The sequence below is a fragment of the Apodemus sylvaticus genome, unplaced genomic scaffold (genome assembly GCF_947179515.1).
Source record: "Apodemus sylvaticus unplaced genomic scaffold, mApoSyl1.1 scaffold_211, whole genome shotgun sequence".
Classification (NCBI taxonomy): domain Eukaryota; kingdom Metazoa; phylum Chordata; class Mammalia; order Rodentia; family Muridae; genus Apodemus; species Apodemus sylvaticus.
Window position 1 is genome coordinate 103,048 of NW_026263319.1, and position 21,512 is coordinate 124,559.

The following is a 21,512-nucleotide window of genomic DNA, read 5'->3' on the forward strand; positions in this document are numbered from 1 at the left end:
CAGAGAGAGAGAGAAAGACAGAGACAGAGACAGAGACAGAGAGACAGAGACAGAGAGAGAAAGAGAGAGACAGAGAGAAAGAGAAAGAGAGACAGAGAGAAAGAAACAGACTGGAGAGAGAGACAGAGAGAGAGAGGAGAGAGAGACAGAAAGAGAGAGAGGAGAGAGGGGGAAAGAGAGAGAGGAAGGCGAGAGAGGGAGTAGAGACAGAGAGGGAGGAGAGACAGAGAGAGAGAAGAAGGAGAGAGACAGAGAGAGAGGAAGGAGAGAGGACAGACAGAGACAAAGAGAGAGAGAGAGAGAGAGAGAGAGAGAGAGAGAGAGAGAGAAGAAGAAGAAGAAGAAGGAGAGAGAAGAGAAACAGACAGACAGAGACAGACAGAGAGACCATAAACCAGGCACCCAGCACCACCTTCCCTTGTTTGTTTGTTTGTTTGTTTTATCCCAGGTTAATAATTATAGTTATATGTTTCCTGTTCATTGACTTAGTTGGGGCAGGCAGGGTAGTCTCTACATAGCCCTGGAAATCACTATCTAGATCAGACCTGCCTCCAGTTCACAGCATTGCCTCTGTTTCCTTCCTTCCTGAGTGATGGGATGAAAGGCTTGTATGGCCACAGCCGGTTCTGTTATTTCATTAACCCCAGGAAAGGTTATTTTGGATATTGTTTTGGTTTGCTCTCTGTTTTAGATTTCTTTTTCTTTTTCTCTACTGTATGTTTAGTTCAAATTCAACTTGTGTGTGTGTGTGTGTGTGTGTGTGTGTGTGTGTGTGTGTGTGTGTGTTTCCCCGGAAGGTGTGATTGCTCATTGACCTCACCAAGATGGAAGGTGACCTGTGGATGGCAGCCATCTTAGCTGCCGGCTGACTGACCTCACCAAGATGGAGGGTGCCGGCCACGTGTGACCTACCTTTCCCTTTCTTTCCCAGCCGCTAGGGGACCAGAACTGCAGCTAAACCAGTGTAGAACGGTGAGAAGGCACTGAAAAGCCACCAGAAAGAAGCCACAGCCACCTGTTTTTCTCCTGCTTTTTGTCTATTACTTTTAAGTGTCAGATGAATCGAACCTTTTAAATTTTTTGTTATTTTTGTATTAAAATGCATAATAAAAGATAAATATAATCAGTCATCCTGGAACTCCTCTTGTATGCCAGGCAGACTTAGTTACTTGGTTAGTTAGCTAGACAGTCAAAATAGGTTAAAATTTATGTAAACATAAATATCAGTCACTAAGAATGATAATGTAATTCACACTGTCTGAAGCAAAAAGAAGGAAGGAAGAAAGGAAAAAAGGAAGGAAGGAAGGAAGGAAGGAAGGAAGGAAGGAAGGAAGGAAGGAAGGAAGGAAGGAAGGAATAAGTAATGCTCTCTGAAACACAAATCTGGGGTGGGTCCTAGCTTGACCACCGTGTGTGTATGTGTGTGTGTGTGTGTGTTGTGTATTGTATGTTTGTGTATGTTGCATGCGTGTGAGTGGGTGGATGCATGTCTGTCTGTGTTCATTGGAGTGATGGATAGCTCCCAGCCATTAGCTCTCATTATTTGTTGTTTGTATGTATCTGTGTATGTATGTATGTATGTATGCAATTACTTGCTTAGTTTTTATTTATTTGAAACAAGGTTTCTTGGGGGGGGGAGGCGTTAGAGACAGGGTTTCTCTGTGTAGCCCTGGCTGTCCTGGAACTCACTCTGTAGACAGACCAAGCTGGCCTCGAACTCAGAAATCCACCTGCCCTGCCTCCCAAGTGCTGGGATTAAAGGCGTGTGCCACCACTGCCCGGCGCTTTATTTTATTAAACATTAAACATAAAATAGAAATTCCAAATCATGTAAATATTGTGTAGATTTTTGCCTCACAAATCCCAGAGCTGGCAAGGCTAGGCCGTAGTCTTCCTCTTTGTGTTAGTTAGGGTGTGTTAGCAACTCCATTAGCATTTCCAAAGAGCTTAGGGTTTTGGTTCAACTGGTGCCTGAGCCAAAGTGGCCCTGAAAGACAGTGAGTTCAGACATTCAAGCTGAACTATCACTCGCTCGCAGACTTCACGTGTGAAATTGCGTGTAGCCCTGGCTGTCCTGGAACTCACTCTGTAGACCAGGCTAGCCTCGAACTCAGAAATTCGCCTGCCTCTGCTTCCCACTGCCCAGTGCACCCCACCATCTTATCTGCATATTTCCAGCTCCTGATTTCTAAAACTACTGAGTTTATTACATAATACAGTGTTCAGCAAGGCAGGCAGGTACACGCTTTGGTGATGCGTGTATGACTAAGCGTGTAGCCTCAAAAGAGAACGCACAGGAGAGTTTTTCTCTCGAAAGAATATGTAAGAATACCACGTTATAAGGAAATACAGTGTTGCAGAGTAAAGACAAATACGTACGTATTAGAAATACTTAAACTTTACGAGAAGAAATAACGCATCGTACAAAATTATCTTGTATTTCCTAAACAACACGTTGTAACTCGAAAGGATTTGGTGTTTAGTGTATATCTAAACGTGTCTAGCCTAAAAAGAGAACCCACAGGAGAATTTTCTCTTTAAAAAATATGTCAGAATACCAAGTATTAAAGAAATGCCGCATCGTGCGAAATTATCTTGTTTTTCCTAAACAACACGTTGTAACTCGAAAAGCTTTGGTGTTGCGTGTAGGTCTAAGCGTTCAGCATCAAAAGAGAATGCACAAGAGAGTTTTCTCTCGAAAGAATGTGTCAGAATAACACGTTTTAAGGAAATCCCGCATCGTGCGAAATTATCTTGTTTTTCCTAAACAACTTGTTGTAACTCGAAAAACTTTGATATTGCGTTTTTGTCTAAGCGCGCAGCCTCCAAAGAGAACGCACAGGAGAGTTTTCTTTCGAAAGAATATGTAAGAATACCACGTTATAAGGAAATACAGTGTTGCAGAGTAAAGACCCATACATACGTATTGGAAATACTTAAACTTTACGGGAAGAAATAATGCATCCTGCAAAATTATCTTGTTTTTCCTAAACAACACGGTGTAATTCGAAAAGCTTTGGAGTTGCGTGTATGTCTAAGCATGTAGCCTCAAAAGAGAATGCACAGGAGAGTTTTCTCTCGAAAGAATATGTATGAATACCATGTTATAAGGAAATACAGTTTTGCAGAGTAAAGACAAATACGTACGTATTAGAAATACTTGAACTTTACAAGAAGAAATAACGCATCGTACAAAATTATCTTGTATTTCCTAAACAACTCGTTGTAACTCGAAAGATGTGGTGTTGCCTGTATGTTTAAATGTGTAGCCTCAAAAGAAAACCCACAGGAGAATTTTCTCTCGAAAAAATATGTCAGAATACCACGTTTTAAGGAAATACCGCATTGTGCGAAATTATCTTGTTTTTCCTAAACAAATTGTTGTAACTCGAAAAGCTTTGGTGTTGCATTTTTGCCTAAGCGCGCAGCCTCCAAAGAGAACGCACAGGATAGTTTTCTCTTGAAAGAATATGTAAGAATACCACGTTATAAGTAAATACAGTGTTGCAGAGTAAAGACAAATACGTACGTATTAGAAATACTTAAATTTTTTGAGAAGAAATAAAGCATCGTGCAAAATTATCTTGTTTTTCCTAAACAACACGTGGTAACTCGAAAAGCTTTGGTGTTGCGTGTATGTCCAAGTGTGTAGCCTCAAAAGAGAATGCACAGGAGAGTTTTCTCTCGAAAGAATATGTAAGAATACCACATTATAAGGAAATACAGTGTTGCAGAGTAAAGACAAATACGTACGTATTAGAAATACTTAAATTTTATGAGAAGAATTAATGCATCATGCAAAATTATCTTGTTTTTCCTAAACAACACGTCGTAACACGAAAGGATTTGGTGTTGCGTGTATCACTAAGCGTGTAGCCTCAAAAGAAAACGCACAGGAGAGTTTTCTCTCAAAAAAATATGTCAGAATACCACGTTTTATGGAAATCCCGCATCGTGCGAAATTATCTAGTTTTTCATAAACAACATGTTTTACCTCGAAATGCTTTGGTGTTGAGGGTATGTCTAAGTGTGTAGCCTCAAAAGATAACGCACAGGAGAGTGTTCTCTCGAAAGAATATGTAAGAATACCACATTACAAGGAAATACAGTGTTGCAGAGTAAAGACAAATACGTACATATTAGAAACACTTATACTTTACCAGAAGAAATAACGCTTCATACAAAATTATCTTGTATTTCCTAAAAAACATGTTGTAACTCGAAAAGATTTGGTGTTGCGTGTATGTCTAAGTGTGTAACCTCAAAATAGAAAGCACAGGAGAGTTTTCTCTCGAATGAATATGTAAGAATACCGCATTATAATGAAATACAGTGTTGCAGAATAAAGGCAAATACGTACGTATTAAAAATACTTAAACTTTATAAGAAGAAATACCGCATCGTACAAAATTATCTTGTATTTCCTAAACAACACGTGTAACTCGAAAAGATTTGGTGTAGCATGTATGTCTAAGCGTGCAGCCTCAAAAGAGAACGCACAGAAGATTTTTCTCTCGAAAGACTATGTAAGAATGCCATGTTATAAGGAAATACAGTGTTGTAGAGTAAAGAAAATACATACTTATTATAAAAACTTAAACTTTATGAGATGAAATAACGCATCGTAAAAAATTATCTTGTATTTCCTAAACAACATGATGTAACTCGAAAAGATTTGGTGTTGCGTGTATGTCTAAGCATGTAGCCTCCAAAGAGAACGCATGGGAGAGTTTTCTCTCGAAAGAATATCTAAGAATACCATGTTATAAGGAAATACAGTGTTGCAGAGTAAAGACAAATACATACATATTAGAAATACTTAAACTTTACGAGAAGAAATAACACATCGTACAAAATTATCTTGTATTTCCTAAACAACACGTTGTAACTCGAAAAGCTTTGGTGTTGCGTGTATGTCTAAGCATGTAGCCTCAAAAGAGAACGCACAGGAGAGTTTTCACTCGAAAAATATGTCAGAATACCATGTTTAAGGAAATGCCGCATCTTGCGAAATTATATTGTTTTTCCGAAACAACACGTTTTAACTCGAAGAGCTTTGGTGTTGCGTGCATGTCTAAGCGTGTAGCCTCAAAAGAGAAAGCACATGAGGGTTTTCTCTCGAAAGAATATGGAAGAATACCAAGTTATAAGGAAATACAGTGTTGCAGAATAAGACAAATACGTACTTATTAGAAATACTTAAACTTTATGAGAAGAAATTAAGCATCGTACAAAATTATCTTGCATTTCCTAAAAAACACGTTGTAACTCGAAAAGATTTGGTGTTGCGTGAATGTCTAAGCGAGTAGCCTCAAAGGAGAAGGCACAAGAGAGTTTTCTCTCGAAACAATATGTCAGAATACCACGTTTTAAGGAAATCCCTCATCGTGCGAAATTATCTTGTTTTTCCTAAACAACTTGTAACTCGAAAAGCTTTGGTGTTGCGTTTTTGTCTAAGCGCGCAGCCTCAAAAGAGAACGCACAGGAGAGTTTTCTCTTGAAAGAATATGTAAGAATACCACGTTATAAGGAAATACAGTGTTGCAGAGTAAAGACAAATACTTACGTATTAGAAATACTTAAACTTTTTGAGAAGAAATAAAGCATCGTGCAAAATTATCTTGTTTTTCCTAAACAACACATTGTAACTCGAAAAGATTTGGTGGTGCGTGTATGTCTAAGCGAGTAGCCTGAAAAGAAAACGCACAGGAGAGTTTTCTCTTGAAAAAATATGTCAGAATACCACGTTTTTAGGAATTCCCGCATCGTGCGAAATTATCCTGTTTTTCCTAAACAACACGTTGTAACTCGAAAAGCTTTGGTGTTGCATGTATGTTTTAGCGTGCAGCCTCATAAGAGAATACACAGGAGAGTTTTCACTCGAAAGAATATGTAAGAATACCACGTCGTAAGGAAATACAGTTTTGCAGATTAAAGACAAATACGTACGTATTGGAAATACTTAAACTTTACAAGAAGAAATAACACATCGTGCAAAATTATCTTGTTGTTCCTAAATAACGCGTTGTAACTTGAAAGGATTTGGTGTTGCGTGTATGTCTAAGCTGGTAGCCTCAAAAGAGAATGCACAGGAGAGTTTTCTCTCGAAAAAATATGTCAGAATACCACGTTTTAAGAAGATCCCACATCATGCGAAATTATCTTGTTTTTCTTAATGAACACGTTGTAACTCGAAAAGCTTTGATGTTGCGTGTATGTCTAAATGTGTAGCCTCAAAAGAGAACGCACAGGAGAGTTTTCTCTTGAAAGAATATGTAAGAATACCACGTTATAAGGAAATACAGTGTTGCAGAGTAAAGACAAATACTTACGTATTAGAAATACTTAAACTTTTTGAGAAGAAATAAAGCATCGTGCAAAATTATCTTGTTTTTCCTAAACAACACATTGTAATTTGAAAAGATTTGGTGGTGCGTGTATGTCTAAGCGAGTAGCCTGAAAAGAAAATGCACAGGAGAGTTTTCTCTTGAAAAAATATGTCAGAATACCACGTTTTTAGGAATTCCCGCATCGTGCGAAATTATCCTGTTTTTCCTAAACAACACGTTGTAACTCGAAAAGCTTTGGTGTTGCATGTATGTCTTAGCGTGCAGCCTCATAAGAGAATACACAGGAGAGTTTTCACTCGAAAGAATATGTAAGAATACCACGTCGTAAGGAAGTACAGTTTTGCAGATTAAAGACAAACACGTACGTATTGGAAATACTTAAACTTTACAAGAAGAAATAACACATCGTGCAAAATTATCTTGTTGTTCCTAAATAACACGTTGTAACTTGAAAGGATTTGGTGTTGCGTGTATGTCTAAGCTGGTAGCCTCAAAAGAGAATGCACAGGAGAGTTTTCTCTCGAAAAAATATGTCAGAATACCACGTTTTAAGAAGATCCCACATCATGCGAAATTATCTTGTTTTTCTTAATGAACACGTTGTAACTCGAAAAGCTTTGATGTTGCGTGTATGTCTAAATGTGTAGCCTCAAAAGAGAACGCACAGGAGAGTTTTCTCTCCAAAGAATATGTAAGAACACCACGTTATAAGGAAATACAGTGTTGCAGAGTAAAGACAAATACATACATATTAGAAATACTTAAACTTTACGAGAAGAAATAATGCATCGTACAAAATTATCTTGTATTTCCTAAACATCACGTTGTAACTCGAAAAGATTTGGTGTTGTGTGTATGTCTAAGCGTGTAGCCTCAAAAGAGAACGCACAGGAGAGTTTTCTCTCGAAAAAATATGTCAGAATAGCACGATTTTAGGAAATCTCGCATCGTGCAAAATTATCTTGTTTTTCCTTAACAACACATTTTAACTCGAAAAGCTTTGGTGTTGCGTGTATGTCTAAGCGTGCAGCCTCAAAAGAGAACGCACAGGAGAGTTTTCTCTCGAAAGAATATGTAAGAATACCACGTTATAAGAAAATACCGTGTTGCAGATTAAAGACAAATACGTACGTATTTGAAATACTTAAACATTACGAGAAGAAATAACGCATCGTGCAAAATTATCTTGTTTTTCCTAAATAACACGTGTTACTTATGTCAGAATACCACGTTTTAAGGAAATCCCGAATCGTGCGAAATTATCTTGTTTTTCCTAAACAACACGTTGTAACTCGAAAAGCTTTGGTGTTGCATGTATGTCTAAGCGTGTAGACTCAAAAGAGAACTCACAGGAGAGTTTTCTCTCAAAAGAATATGTAAGAATACCACGTTATAAGGAAATACAGTGTTGCAGAGTAAAGACAAATACGTACGTATTAGAAATACTTAAACTTTATGAGAATAAATAACGCATCGTAAAAAATTATCTTGTATTTCCTAAACACCACGATGTAACTCGAAAAGATTTGGTGTTACATGTATGTCTAAACGTGTAGCATCAAAAGAGAGCCCACTGGAGAATTTTCTCATGAAAGAATATGTCAGAATACCACGTTTTAAGGAAAACCAGCATCCTGCGAAATTCACTTCTTTTTTAATAAACAACACGTTGTAACTCGAAAAGCTTTGGTGTTGCATGTATGTCTAAGCGTGTAGATTCAAAAGAGAATGCACAGGAGAGGTTTCTCTCGAATGAATATGTAAGAATACCACGTTATAAGGAAATACAGTGTTGCAGAGTAAAGACAAATACGTATGTATTAGAAATACTTAACTTTACGAGAAGAAATAACGCATCCTGCAAAATTATCTTGTTTTTCCTAAACAACACGTTGTAAAATGAAAAGATTTGGTGTTGCGTGTATGTCTCAGCTTGTAGCCTCAAAAGAAAACGCCCAGGAGAGTTTTCTCTCAAAAAAAAAAATATGTCAGAATACCACGTCTTAAGGAAATTCCGCATCGCGCGAAATTATGTTGTTTTTCTGAAACAACAGTTTTAACACGAAAAGCTTTGGGGTTGAGTGTATGTCTAAGTGTGTAGCCTCAAAAGATAATGCACAGGAGAGTTTTCTCTAGAAAGAATATGTAAGAATACCACATTACAAGGAAATACAGTGTTGCAGAGTAAAGACAAATACGTACATATTAGAAATACTTAAACTTTACCAGAAGAAATAACGCATAGTACAAAATTATCTTGTATTTCCTAAGAAACATGATGTAACTCGAAAAGATTTGGTGTTGCGTGTATGTCTCAGAGTGCAGCCTCAAAAGAGAACACACAGGAGAGTTTTCTCTCGAATGAATATGTAAGAATACCACGTCAGTGCTCGCTTCGGCAGCACATATACTAAAATTGGAACGATACAGAGAAGATTAGCATGGCCCCTGCACAAGGATGACACGCAAATTCGTGAAGCGTTCCATATTTTTATCAACAACAGAATACAAGAGATAGAAGAAAGAATCTCAGATGCTGAAGATTCCATAGAAACGATGGACTCAACAGTTAAAGAAAATGCAAAATGCAAAAAGCTTGTAACCCAAAATATCCAGGAAATCCAGGACACAATGAGAAGACCAAACCTAAGGATTATAGGCATAGATGAGAGTGAAGATTTACAACTTAAAGGGCCAGCAAATATCTTCAATAAAATTATGGAAGAAAACTTCCCTAACCTAAAGAGAGAGATGCCCATGAATATACAAGAAGCCTACAGAACTCCAAACAGACTGGACCAGAACAGAAATACTTCCCGTCACATAATAATCAAAACACCAAATGTTCTAAATAAAGAAAGAATACTAAAGGCAGTAAGAGAAAAAGGCCAAGTAACATATAAAGGAAGACCTATCAGAATCACAGCAGACTTTTCACCTGAGACTATGAAGGCTAGAAGGTCCTGGGCAGATCTCATGCAGACTCTAAGAGAACCCAAATGCCAACCAAAACTACTATATCCAGCAAAACTCTCAATCACCATAGATGGAGAAACTAAGATATTTCATGACAAAACCAAGTTTACCCAATATCTATCCACAAACCCGGCCCTAAAAAGGATAATAGGAGGACAACACCAATACAAGGAGGGAAACTTCACCCTGGAAAAAGCAAGATAGTAACCTTTCATCAAACCCAAAAGAAGTTAAGCATTCAAATTTAAAAAATAACGTCAAAAATGATAGGAAGTAACAATAACCATTCCTTAATATCTCTTAACATCAATGGACTTAATGCCCCAATAAAAAGACACAGACTAACTGAATGGATACGTAAACAGGACCCTACATTTTGCTGCTTACAGGAAACACACCTCAGGGTCAAAGACAAACACTACCTTAGAGTAAAAGGCTGGAAGACAATTTTACAAGCAAATGGTCTCAGGAAACAAGCTGGAGTAGCCATTTTAATATCAGATAAAATTGACTTTCAACCCAAAGTCATCAAAAGAGACCCTGAGGGACACTTCTTGCTGGTCAAAGGAAAAATACAAAAAGAAGAACTGTCAATCCTGAACATCTATGCCCCAAATGCAAGGGCACCCTCTTTCGTAAAAGAAACTTTATTAAAACTAAAAGCACACATTGCACCTAACACAATAATTGTGGGTGACTTCAACACTGCACTTTCCTCAATGGACCGATCAGGAAAACAGAAACTAAACAGGGACACAATGAAACTAATTGAAGCTTTGGACCAATTAGATTTAACAGATATATATAGAACATTCTATCCTAAAACAAAAGAATATACCTTTTTCTCAGCACCTCATGGTACCTTCTCCAAAATCGACCATATAATTGGTCACAAGACAGACCTCAACAAATATAAGAAGATCGAACTAATCCCATGCCTCCTATCTGATCACTATGGAGTAAAAGTGGTCTTCAATAGCAACAGAAACAACAGAAAGCCCACATACACGTGGAAACTGAACAATACTCTACTCAATGATACCTTGGTCAAGGAAGAAATAAAGAAAGAAATTAAAGACTTTTTAGAACACAATGAAAATGAAAACACAACATACCCAAATCTATGGGACACAATGAAAGTAGTGCTAAGAGGAAAACTCATAGCCCTGAGTGCCTCCAAAAAGAAAATGGAAAGAGCATACATTACCAGCTTAATGACACACCTGAAAGCCCTGGAACAAAAAGAAGCTATTTCGCCCAGGAGGAGTAGAAGGCAGGAAATCATCAAACTCAGGGCCGAAATCAATCAAGTAGAAACAAAGAGAACCATACAAAAAATCAACAATACCAGGAGCTGGTTCTTTGAGAAAATCAACAAGATAGATAAACCCTTAGCCAGAATGACCAAAGGGCACAGAGAAAGTATCCAAATTAACAAACTTAGAAATGAAAAGGGAGATATAACAACGGAAACTGAGGAAATCCAAAAAATCATCAGATCCTACTACAAGAGCCTATACTCAACACAACTGGAGAATCTGGAGGAAATGGACAATTTCCTTGACAGATACCAAATACCAAAATTAAATCAGGACCAACTAGACCATCTAAACAGTCCCATAATGCCTAAAGAAATAGAAGGAGTCATAGAAAGTCTTCCAACCAAAAAAAGCACAGGACCAGATGGCTTCAGTGCAGAATTCTACCAGACCTTCAAAGAAGAGTTAACACCAATACTCCTCAAACTATTCCACAAAATAGAAACAGAAGGAACACTACCCAATTCCTTCTACGAAGCCACAATTACGCTGATACCAAAGCCACACAAAGATCCAACAAAGAAAGAGAACTTCAGACCAATTTCCCTTATGAACATCGATGCAAAAATACTCAATAAAATTCTTGCCAACCGAATCAAAGAACACATCAAAACGATCATCCACCATGATCAAGTAGGCTTTATCCCGGGAATGCAGGGTTGGTTCAATATACGGAAATCCATCAATACAATCCACTACATAAACAAACTCAAAGAACAAAACCACATGGTCATTTCATTGGATGCTGAAAAAGCATTTGACAAAATTCAGCATCCCTTCATGCTTAAAGTCTTGGAGAGAACAGGAATTCAAGGCCCATACCTAAACATAGTAAAAGCAATATACAGCAAACCGGTAGCCAGCATCAAACTAAATGGAGAGAAACTTGAAGCAATCCCACTGAAATCAGGGACCAGACAAGGCTGCCCCCTTTCTCCTTATCTTTTCAATATTGTACTTGAGGTACTAGCTCGGGCAATTCGACAACATAAGGAGGTCAAAGGGATACAAATTGGAAAGGAAGAAGTCAAACTATCATTATTTGCAGACGACATGATCGTCTACCTAAGTGACCCAAAGAACTCCACTAGAGAGCTCCTACAGCTGATAAACAACTTCAGCAAAGTGGCAGGTTATAAAGTCAACTCAAGCAAATCAGTGGCCTTCCTATACTCAAAGGATAAGCAGGCTGAGAAAGAAATTAGGGAAATGACCCCCTTCACAATAGCCACAAACAGTATAAAGTATCTTGGGGTGACTCTTACCAAACATGTGAAAGATCTGTATGACAAGAACTTCAAGACTCTGAAGAAGGAAATGGAAGAAGACCTCAAAAAATGGGAAAACCTCCCATGCTCATGGATCGGTAGAATCAATATAGTTAAAATGGCCATTTTGCCTAACGCACTATACAGATTCAATGCAATACCCATCAAAATCCCAACTCAATTCTTCACAGAGTTAGAAAGAGCAATTATCAAATTCATCTGGAACAACAAAAAACCCAGGATAGCTAAAACTATTCTCAGCAACAAAAGGAAATCTGGGGGAATCAGTATCCCTGACCTCAAGCAATACTACAGAGCAATAGTGCTAAAAACTGCATGGTATTGGTACAGTGACAGGCAGGAGGATCAATGGAACAGGATTGAAGATCCAGAAATGAACCCACACACCTATGGCCACTTGATCCTCGACAAAGAGGCTGAAAACATCCAATGGAAAAAAGATAGCCTTTTCAACAAATGGTGCTGGTTCAACTGGAGGTCAGCATGCAGAAGAATGCGAATTGATCCATCCTTGTCTCCTTGTACTAAGCTCAAATCCAAATAGATCAAGGACCTCCACATAAAGCCAGACACTCTGAAGCTAATAGAAAAAAAAACTGGGGAAGACCCTTGAGGACATCGGTACAGGGAGAAAGTTTCTGAACAGAACACCAATAGCGTATGCTCTAAGAGCAAGAATTGACAAATGGGACCTCATAAAATTACAAAGTTTCTGTAAGGCAAAGGACACCATCAAGAGGACAGATCGGCAACCAACAAATTGGGAAAAGATCTTCACCAATCCTACATCAGACAGAGGGCTAATATCCAATATATATAAAGAACTCAAGAAGTTAGACTCCAGAAAACCAAACAACCCTATTAAAAAATGGGGTACAGAGTTAAACAAAGAATTCTCACCTAAAGAACTTCGGATGGCGGAGAAGCATCTTAAAAAATGCTCAACTTCATTAGTCATTAGGGAAATGCAAATCAAAACAACCCTAAGATTTCATCTTACACCAGTCAGAATGGCTAAGATTAAAAATTCAGGAGACAGCAGGTGTTGGAGAGGGTGTGGAGAAAGAGGAACACTCCTCCACTGCTGGTGGGGTTGCAAATTGGTACAACCACTCTGGAAATCAGTCTGGCGGTTCCTCCGAAAACTGGGCACCTTACTTCCAGAAGATCCTGCTATACCACTCCTGGGCATATACCCAGAAGACTCCCCACCATGTAATAAGGATACATGTTCTACCATGTTCATAGCAGCCCTATTTGTAATTGCCAGATGCTGGAAAGAACCCAGGTATCCCTCAACAGAAGAGTGGATGCAAAAAATGTGGTATATCTACACAATGGAGTACTATTCAGCCATTAGAAACAATGAATTCATGAAATTCTTAGGCAAATGGATGGAGCTAGAGAATATCATACTAAGTGAGGTAACCCAGACTCAAAAGGTGAATCATGGTATGCACTCACTAATAAGTGGATATTAACCTAGAAAACTGGAATACCCAAAACATAATCCACACATCAAATAAGGTACAAGAAGAAAGGAGGAGTGGCCCCTGGTTCTGGAAAGACTCAGTGAAACAGTATTCAGCAAAACCAGAACGGGGAAGTGGGAAGGGGTGGGTGGGAGGACAGGGGAAGAGAAGGGGGCTTGCGGGACTTTCGGGGAGTGGGGGGGCTAGAAGAGGGGAAATCATTTGAAATGTAAATAAATTATATCGAATAATAAAAAAAAAGAAAAAAAAAAAGAAACTAAAAAAAAAAAAAAAAGAATACCACGTTATAAGGAAATACAGTGTTGCAGAGTAAAGACAAATACGTTCGTATTAAAAATACTTAAACTTTATAAGAAGAAATAACGCATCGTACAAAATTGTCTTGCATTTCCTAAACAACATGTTGTAACTCGAAAAGATTTGGTGTAGCGTGTATGTCTAAGCATGCAGCCTCAAAAGAGAACGCACAGGAGAGTTTTCTCTCGAAAGAATATGTAAGAATACCACGTTATAAGGAAATACAGTGTTGCAGAGTAAAGACAAATACGTATGTATTATAAATACTTAAACTTTATGAAAAGAAATAACGCATCGTAAAAAATTATCTTGTATTTCCTAAACAACACGATGTAACTCGAAAAGATTTGGTGTTACATGTATGTCTAAACGTGTAGCATCAAAAGAGAACCCACTGGAGAATTTTCTCTCAAAAATATATGTCAGAATACTTCGTTTTAAGGAAAACCCGCATCCAGCTAAATTATCTTGTTTTTTACTAAACAACACGTTGTAACTCGAAAAGCTTTGGTGTTGTGAGTTTTCCCTCAAATGAATATGGAAGAATACCACGTTATAAGGAAATACAGTGTTGCAGAGTAAAGACAAATACGTACATATTGGAAATACTTAACTTTACGAGAAGAAATAATGCATCGTGCAAAATTATCTTGTTTTTCTTAAACAACACGTTGTAACACGAAAAGCTTTGGTGTTGCGTGTATGTCTAAGCGTGTAGCCTCAAAAGAGAAAGCACAGGAGAGTTTTCTCTCAAAAGAATATGTAACAATACCACGTTATAAGGAAATACAGTGTTGCAGGTAAAGACAAATACCTACGTATTGGAAACACTTAAACTTTACGAGAAGTAATAATGCATCGTACAAAAAAATTATCTTGTATTTCCTAAACAACACGTTGTAACTCGAAAAGCTTTGGTGATGCGTGTATGACTAAGCGTGTAGCCTCAAAAGAGAATGCACAGGAGAGTTTTCTCTCGAAAAGATATGTCAGAATACCAAGTTTTATGGAAATCCCGCATCGTGCGAAATAATCTTGTTTTTCCTAACCAACATGTTTTAACTCGAAAAGCTTTGGTGTTGCGTTTACATCTAAGTGTGTAGCCTCAAAAGAGAAGGCACAGGAGAGTTTTCTCACAAATGGATATGTAAGAATACCACGTTATAAGGAAATACAGTGCTGCAGAGTAAAGACAAATATGTACTTATTAAAAATACATAAACTTTATGATAAGAAACAACACATCATACAAAATTATCTTGTATTTCCTAAACAACACGTTGTAACTCGAAAAGATTTGGTGTTGCGTGTATGTCTAAGCGTGCAGCCTCAAAAGAGAACGCGCAGGAGAGTTTTCTCTCGAAAGAATATGTCAGAATACCACGTTAAAAGGAAATACAGTGTTGCAGAGTAAAGACAAATACATTCATATTGGAAATACTAAACGAGAAGAAATAACGCATCGTGCAAAATTATCTTGTTTTTCCTAAACAAAACTTTGTAACTCGAAAAGATTTTGTGTTGCGTGTATATCTAAGCTTGTAGCCTCAAAAGAGAACGCACAAGAGAGTTTTCACTCGAAAAATATGTCAGAATACCATGTTTTAAGGAAATCCCGCATCGTGCGAAATTATATTGTTTTTCCGAAACAACACGTTTTAACTCGAAGAGCTTTGGTGTTGCGTACATGTCTAAGAGTGTAGCCTCAAAAGAAAAAGCACAGGAGAGTTTTCTCTCGAAAGAATATGGAAGAATGCCACGTCATAAGGAAATACAGTGTTGCAGAGTAAAGACAAATACGTACGTATTAGAAATACTTAAACTTTACGATAAGAAATAATGCATCGTACAAAATTATCTTGTATTTCCTAAACAACACGTAGTAGCTTGAAAAGATTTGGTGTTGCGTGTATGTCTAAACGTGTAGCCTCAAAAGAGAACCCACAGGAGAATTTTCTCTCGGAAAAAATATGTCAGAATACCACGTATTAAGGAAATCCCGAATCGTGCGAAATTATCTTGCTTTTCCTAAACAACACATTGTAACACGAAGAGCTTTGGTGTTGCGTGTATGTCTAAGCGTGTAGCCTCAAAAGAGAATGCACAGGAGAGTTTTCTCTCGAAAGAATATGTAAGATTACCACGTTATGAGAAAATAGAGTGTTGCAGAGTAAAGACAAATACGTACGTATTAGCAATACATAAACTTTACGAGAGGTAATAACGCATCGTACAAAATTATCTTGTTTTTCCTAAACAGCACGTTGTAACTCGAAACGATTTGGTGTTGGGTGTATGTCTAAACGTGTAGCCTCAAAAGAGAACCCACAGGAGATTTTTCTATCGAAAAAATATGTCAGAATACCACGTTTTAAGGAAATCCCGCATCGTGAGAAGTTATCTTGTTTTCCTAAACAACACGTTGTAACTCGAAAAGCTTTGCTGATGCGTGTATGACTAAGCGTGTAGCCTCAAAAGAGAATGCACAGGAGAGTTTTCTCTCGAAAGAATATGTAAGAATACCACGTTATAAGGAAATACAGTGTTGCAGAGTAAAGACAATTACGTACGTATTAGAAATACTTAAACTTTACGAGAAGAAATAACGCATCGTGCAAAATTATCTTGTATTTCCTAAACAACACGTTGTAACTCGAAAAGATTTGGTGTAGCGTGTATGTCTAAGCGTGCAGCCTCAAAAGAGAAAGCACAGGAGAGTTTTCTCTCGAAAGAATATGTAAGAATAACACGTTATAAGGAAATACAGTGTTGCAAAGACTAATACGTACGTATTAGAAATACTTAAACTTTATGAAAAGAAATAACGCATCGTAAAAAATTATCTTGTATTTCCTAAACAACACGATGTAACTCGTAAAGATTTGGTGTTACATGTATGTCTAAACGTGTAGCATCAAAAGAGAGCCCACTGGAGAATTTTCTCTCAAAAATATATGTCAGAATACCACGTTTTAAGGAAAACCCGCATCCTGCGAAATTATCTTGTTTTTTATTAAACAATACGTTGTAACACGAAAAGCTTTGGTGTTGCGTGTATGTCTAAGCGTGTAGCCTCAAAAGAGAACGCACGGGAGAGTTTTCTCTCAAATGAATATGTAAGTATACCACGTTATAAGGAAATACAGTGTTGCAGAGTAAAGACAAATACGTACATTTTGGAAATACTTAACTTTAGGATAAGAAATAACGCATCGTGCAAAATTATCTTGTTTTTCTTAAACAACACGTTGTAACACGATTAGATTTGGTGTTGCGTGTATGTCTAAGCTTGTAGCCTCAAAAGAGAACCCACAGGAGAATTTTCTCTCAAAAAAATATATCAGAATACCACGTTTTAAGGAAATCCCGCATCGTGCGAAATTATCTTGTTTTTCCTAAACAACACGTTGTAACTCGAAAAGCTTTGGTGATGCGTGTATGACTAAGCGTGTAGCCTCAAAAGAGAATGCACAGGAGAGTTTTCTCTCGAAAAGATATGTCAGAATACCAAGTTTTATGGAAATCCCGCATCGTGCGAAATAATCTTGTTTTTCCTAACCAACATGTTTTAACTCGAAAAGCTTTGGTGTTGCGTTTATGTCTAAGTGTGTAGCCTCAAAAGAGAATGCACAGGAGAGTTTTCTCACAAATGGATATGTAAGAATACCACGTTATAAGGAAATACAGTGCTGCAGAGTAAAGACAAATATGTACTTATTAAAAATACATAAAGTTTATGATAAGAACCAACACATCACACAAAATTATCTTGTATTTCCTAAACAACACGTTGTAACTCGAAAAGATTTGGTGTAGCGTGTATGTCTAAGCGTGCAGCCTCAAAAGAGAAAGCACAGGAGAGTTTTCTCTCGAAAGAATATGTAAGAATAACACGTTATAAGGAAATACAGTGTTGCAAAGACTAATACGTACGTATTAGAAATACTTGAACTTTATGAAAAGAAACAACGCATCGTAAAAAATTATCTTGTATTTCCTAAACAACACGATGTAACTCGTAAAGATTTGGTGTTACATGTATGTCTAAACGTGTAGCATCAAAAGAGAGCCCACTGGAGAATTTTCTCTCAAAAATATATGTCAGAATACCACGTTTTAAGGAAAACCCGCATCCTGCGAAATTATCTTGTTTTTTATTAAACAATACGTGGTAACACGAAAAGCTTTGGTGTTGCGTGTATGTCTAAGCGTGTAGCCTCAAAAGAGAACGAACGGGAGAGTTTTCTCACAAATGGATATGTAAGAATACCACGTTATAAGGAAATACAGTGCTGCAGAGTAAAGACAAATATGTACTTATTAAAAATACATAAAGTTTATGATAAGAACCAACACATCACACAAAATTATCTTGTATTTCCTAAACAACACGTTGTAACTCGAAAAGATTTGGTGTTGCGTGTATGTCTAAGCGTGCAGCCTCAAAAGAGAACGCACAGGAGAGTTTTCTCTCGAAAGAATATGTCAGAATACCACGTTAAAAGGAAATACAGTGTTGCAGAGTAAAGACAAATACATTCATATTGGAAATACTTAACGAGAAGAAATAACGCATCGTGCAAAATTATCTTGTTTTTCCTAAACAAAACTTTGTAACTCGAAAAGATTTTGTGTTGCGTGTATATCTAAGCTTGTAGCCTCAAAAGAGAACGCACAAGAGAGTTTTCACTCGAAAAATATGTCAGAATACCATGTTTTAAGGAAATCCCGCATCGTGCGAAATTATATTGTTTTTCCGAAACAACACGTTTTAACTCGAAGAGCTTTGGTGTTGCGTACATGTCTAAGAGTGTAGCCTGAAAAGAGAAAGCACAGGAGAGTTTTCTCTCGAAAGAATATGGAAGAATGCCACGTCATAAGGAAATACAGTGTTGCAGAGTAAAGACAAATACGTACGTATTAGAAATACTTAAACTTTACGATAAGAAATAATGCATCGTACAAAATTATCTTGTATTTCCTAAACAACACGTAGTAACTCGAAAAGATTTGGTGTTGCGTGTATGTCTAAACGTGTAGCCTCAAAAGAGAACCCACAGGAGAATTTTTTCTCGGAAAAAATATGTCAGAATACCACGAATTAAGGAAATCCTGAATCGTGCGAAATTATCTTGCTTTTCCTAAACAACACATTGTAACTCGAAGAGCTTTGGTGTTGCGTGTATGTCTAAGCGTGTAGCCTCAAAAGAGAATGCACAGGAGAGTTTTCTCTCGAAAGAATATGTAAGATTACCACGTTATGAGAAAATAGTGTTGCAGAGTAAAGACAAATACGTACGTATTAGCAATACATAAACTTTACGAGAGGGAATAACGCATCGTACAAAATTATCTTGTATTTCCTAAACAGCACGTTGTAACTCGAAACGATTTGGTGTTGCGTGTATGTCTAAACGTGTAGCCTCAAAAGAGAACCCACAGGAGATATTTCTATCGAAAAAATATGTCAGAATACCACGTTTTAAGGAAATCCCGCATCGTGCGAAGTTATCTTGTTTTTCCTAAACAACACGTTGTAACTTGAAACGCTTTGGTGATGCGTGTATGACTAAGCGTGTAGCCTCAAAAGAGAACGCACAGGAGAGTTTTTCTCTCGAAAGAATATGTAAGAATACCACGTTATAAGGAAATACAGTGTTGCAGAGTAAAGACAAATACGTACGTATTAGAAATACTTAAACTTTACGAGAAGAAATAACGCATCGTACAAAATTATCTTGTATTTCCTAAACAACACGTTGTAACTCGAAAGGATTTGGTGTTTAGTGTATATCTAAACGTGTCTAGCCTAAAAAGAGAACCCACAGGAGAATTTTCTCTTTAAAAAATATGTCAGAATACCAAGTATTAAGGAAATGCCGCATCGTGCGAAATTATCTTGTTTTTCCTAAACAACACGTTGTAACTCGAAAAGCTTTGGTGTTGCATGTAGGTCTAAGCGTTCAGCATCAAAAGAGAATGCACAAGAGAGTTTTCTCTCGAAAGAATGTGTCAGAATAACACGTTTTAAGGAAATCCCGCATCGTGCGAAATTATCTTGTTTTTCCTAAACAACTTGTTGTAACTCGAAAAACTTTGATATTGCGTTTTTGTCTAAGCGCGCAGCCTCCAAAGAGAACGCACAGGAGAGTTTTCTTTCGAAAGAATATGTAAGAATACCACGTTATAAGGAAATACAGTGTTGCAGAGTAAAGACCCATACATACGTATTGGAAATACTTAAACTTTACGGGAAGAAATAATGCATCCTGCAAAATTATCTTGTTTTTCCTAAACAACACGGTGTAACTCGAAAAGCTTTGGAGTTGCGTGTATGTCTAAGCATGTAGCCTCAAAAGAGAATGCACAGGAGAGTTTTCTCTCGAAAGAATATGTATGAATACCATGTTATAAGGAAATACAGTTTTGCAGAGTAAAGACAAATACGTACGTATTAGAAATACTTGAACTTTACAAGAAGAAATAACGCATCGTACAAAATTATCTTGTATTTCCTAAACAACTCGTTGTAACTCGAAAGATGTGGTGTTGCCTGTATGTTTAAATGTGTAGCCTCAAAAGAAAACCCACAGGAGAATTTTCCTTCGAAAAAATATGTCAGAATACCACGTTTTAAGGAAATACCGCATTGTGCGAAATTATCTTGTTTTTCCTAAACAAATTGTTGTAACTCGAAAAGCTTTGGTGTTGCATTTTTGCCTAAGCGCGCAGCCTCCAAAGAGAACGCACAGGATAGTTTTCTCTTGAAAGAATATGTAAGAATACCACGTTATAAGTAAATACAGTGTTGCAGAGTAAAGACAAATACGTACGTATTAGAAATACTTAAATTTTTTGAGAAGAAATAAAGCATCGTGCAAAATTATCTTGTTTTTCCTAAACAACACGTGGTAACTCGAAAAGCTTTGGTGTTGCGTGTATGTCCAAGTGTGTAGCCTCAAAAGAGAATGCACAGGAGAGTTTTCTCTTGAAAGAATATGTAAGAATACCACATTATAAGGAAATACAGTGTTGCAGAGTAAAGACAAATACGTACGTATTAGAAATACTTAAATTTTATGAGAAGAATTAATGCATCATGCAAAATTATCTTGTTTTTCCTAAACAACACGTCGTAACACGAAAGGATTTGGTGTTGCGTGTATCACTAAGCGTGTAGCCTCAAAAGAAAACGCACAGGAGAGTTTTCTCTCAAAAAAATATGTCAGAATACCACGTTTTATGGAAATCCCGCATCGTGCGAAATTATCTAGTTTTTCATAAACAACATGTTTTACCTCGAAATGCTTTGGTGTTGAGGGTATGTCTAAGTGTGTAGCCTCAAAAGATAACGCACAGGAGAGTGTTCTCTCGAAAGAATATGTAAGAATACCACATTACAAGGAAATACAGTGTTGCAGAGTAAAGACAAATACGTACATATTAGAAACACTTAAACTTTACCAGAAGAAATAACGCTTCATACAAAATTATCTTGTATTTCCTAAAAAACATGTTGTAACTCGAAAAGATTTGGTGTTGCGTGTATGTCTAAGCGTGTAACCTCAAAATAGAACGCACAAGAGAGTTTTCTCTCGAATGAATATGTAAGAATACCGCATTATAATGAAATACAGTGTTGCAGAATAAAGACAAATACGTACATATTAAAAATACTTAAACTTTATAAGAAGAAATAACGCATCGTACAAAATTATCTTGTATTTCCTAAACAACACGTGTAACTCGAAAAGATTTGGTGTAGCATGTATGTCTAAGCGTGCAGCC

At 37.2% G+C, this 21,512-nt stretch overlaps 1 non-coding gene across 1 annotated transcript; it reads left to right on the plus strand.

Moving 5' to 3' along the window:
* The first annotated feature begins 8,736 nt into the window (after positions 1–8,736).
* Positions 8,737–8,843, plus strand: LOC127676164 (U6 spliceosomal RNA). The gene has a single exon (XR_007975696.1). It is a non-coding gene; the product is annotated as a U6 spliceosomal RNA (small nuclear RNA).
* The last annotated feature ends 12,669 nt before the right edge of the window (positions 8,844–21,512 follow it).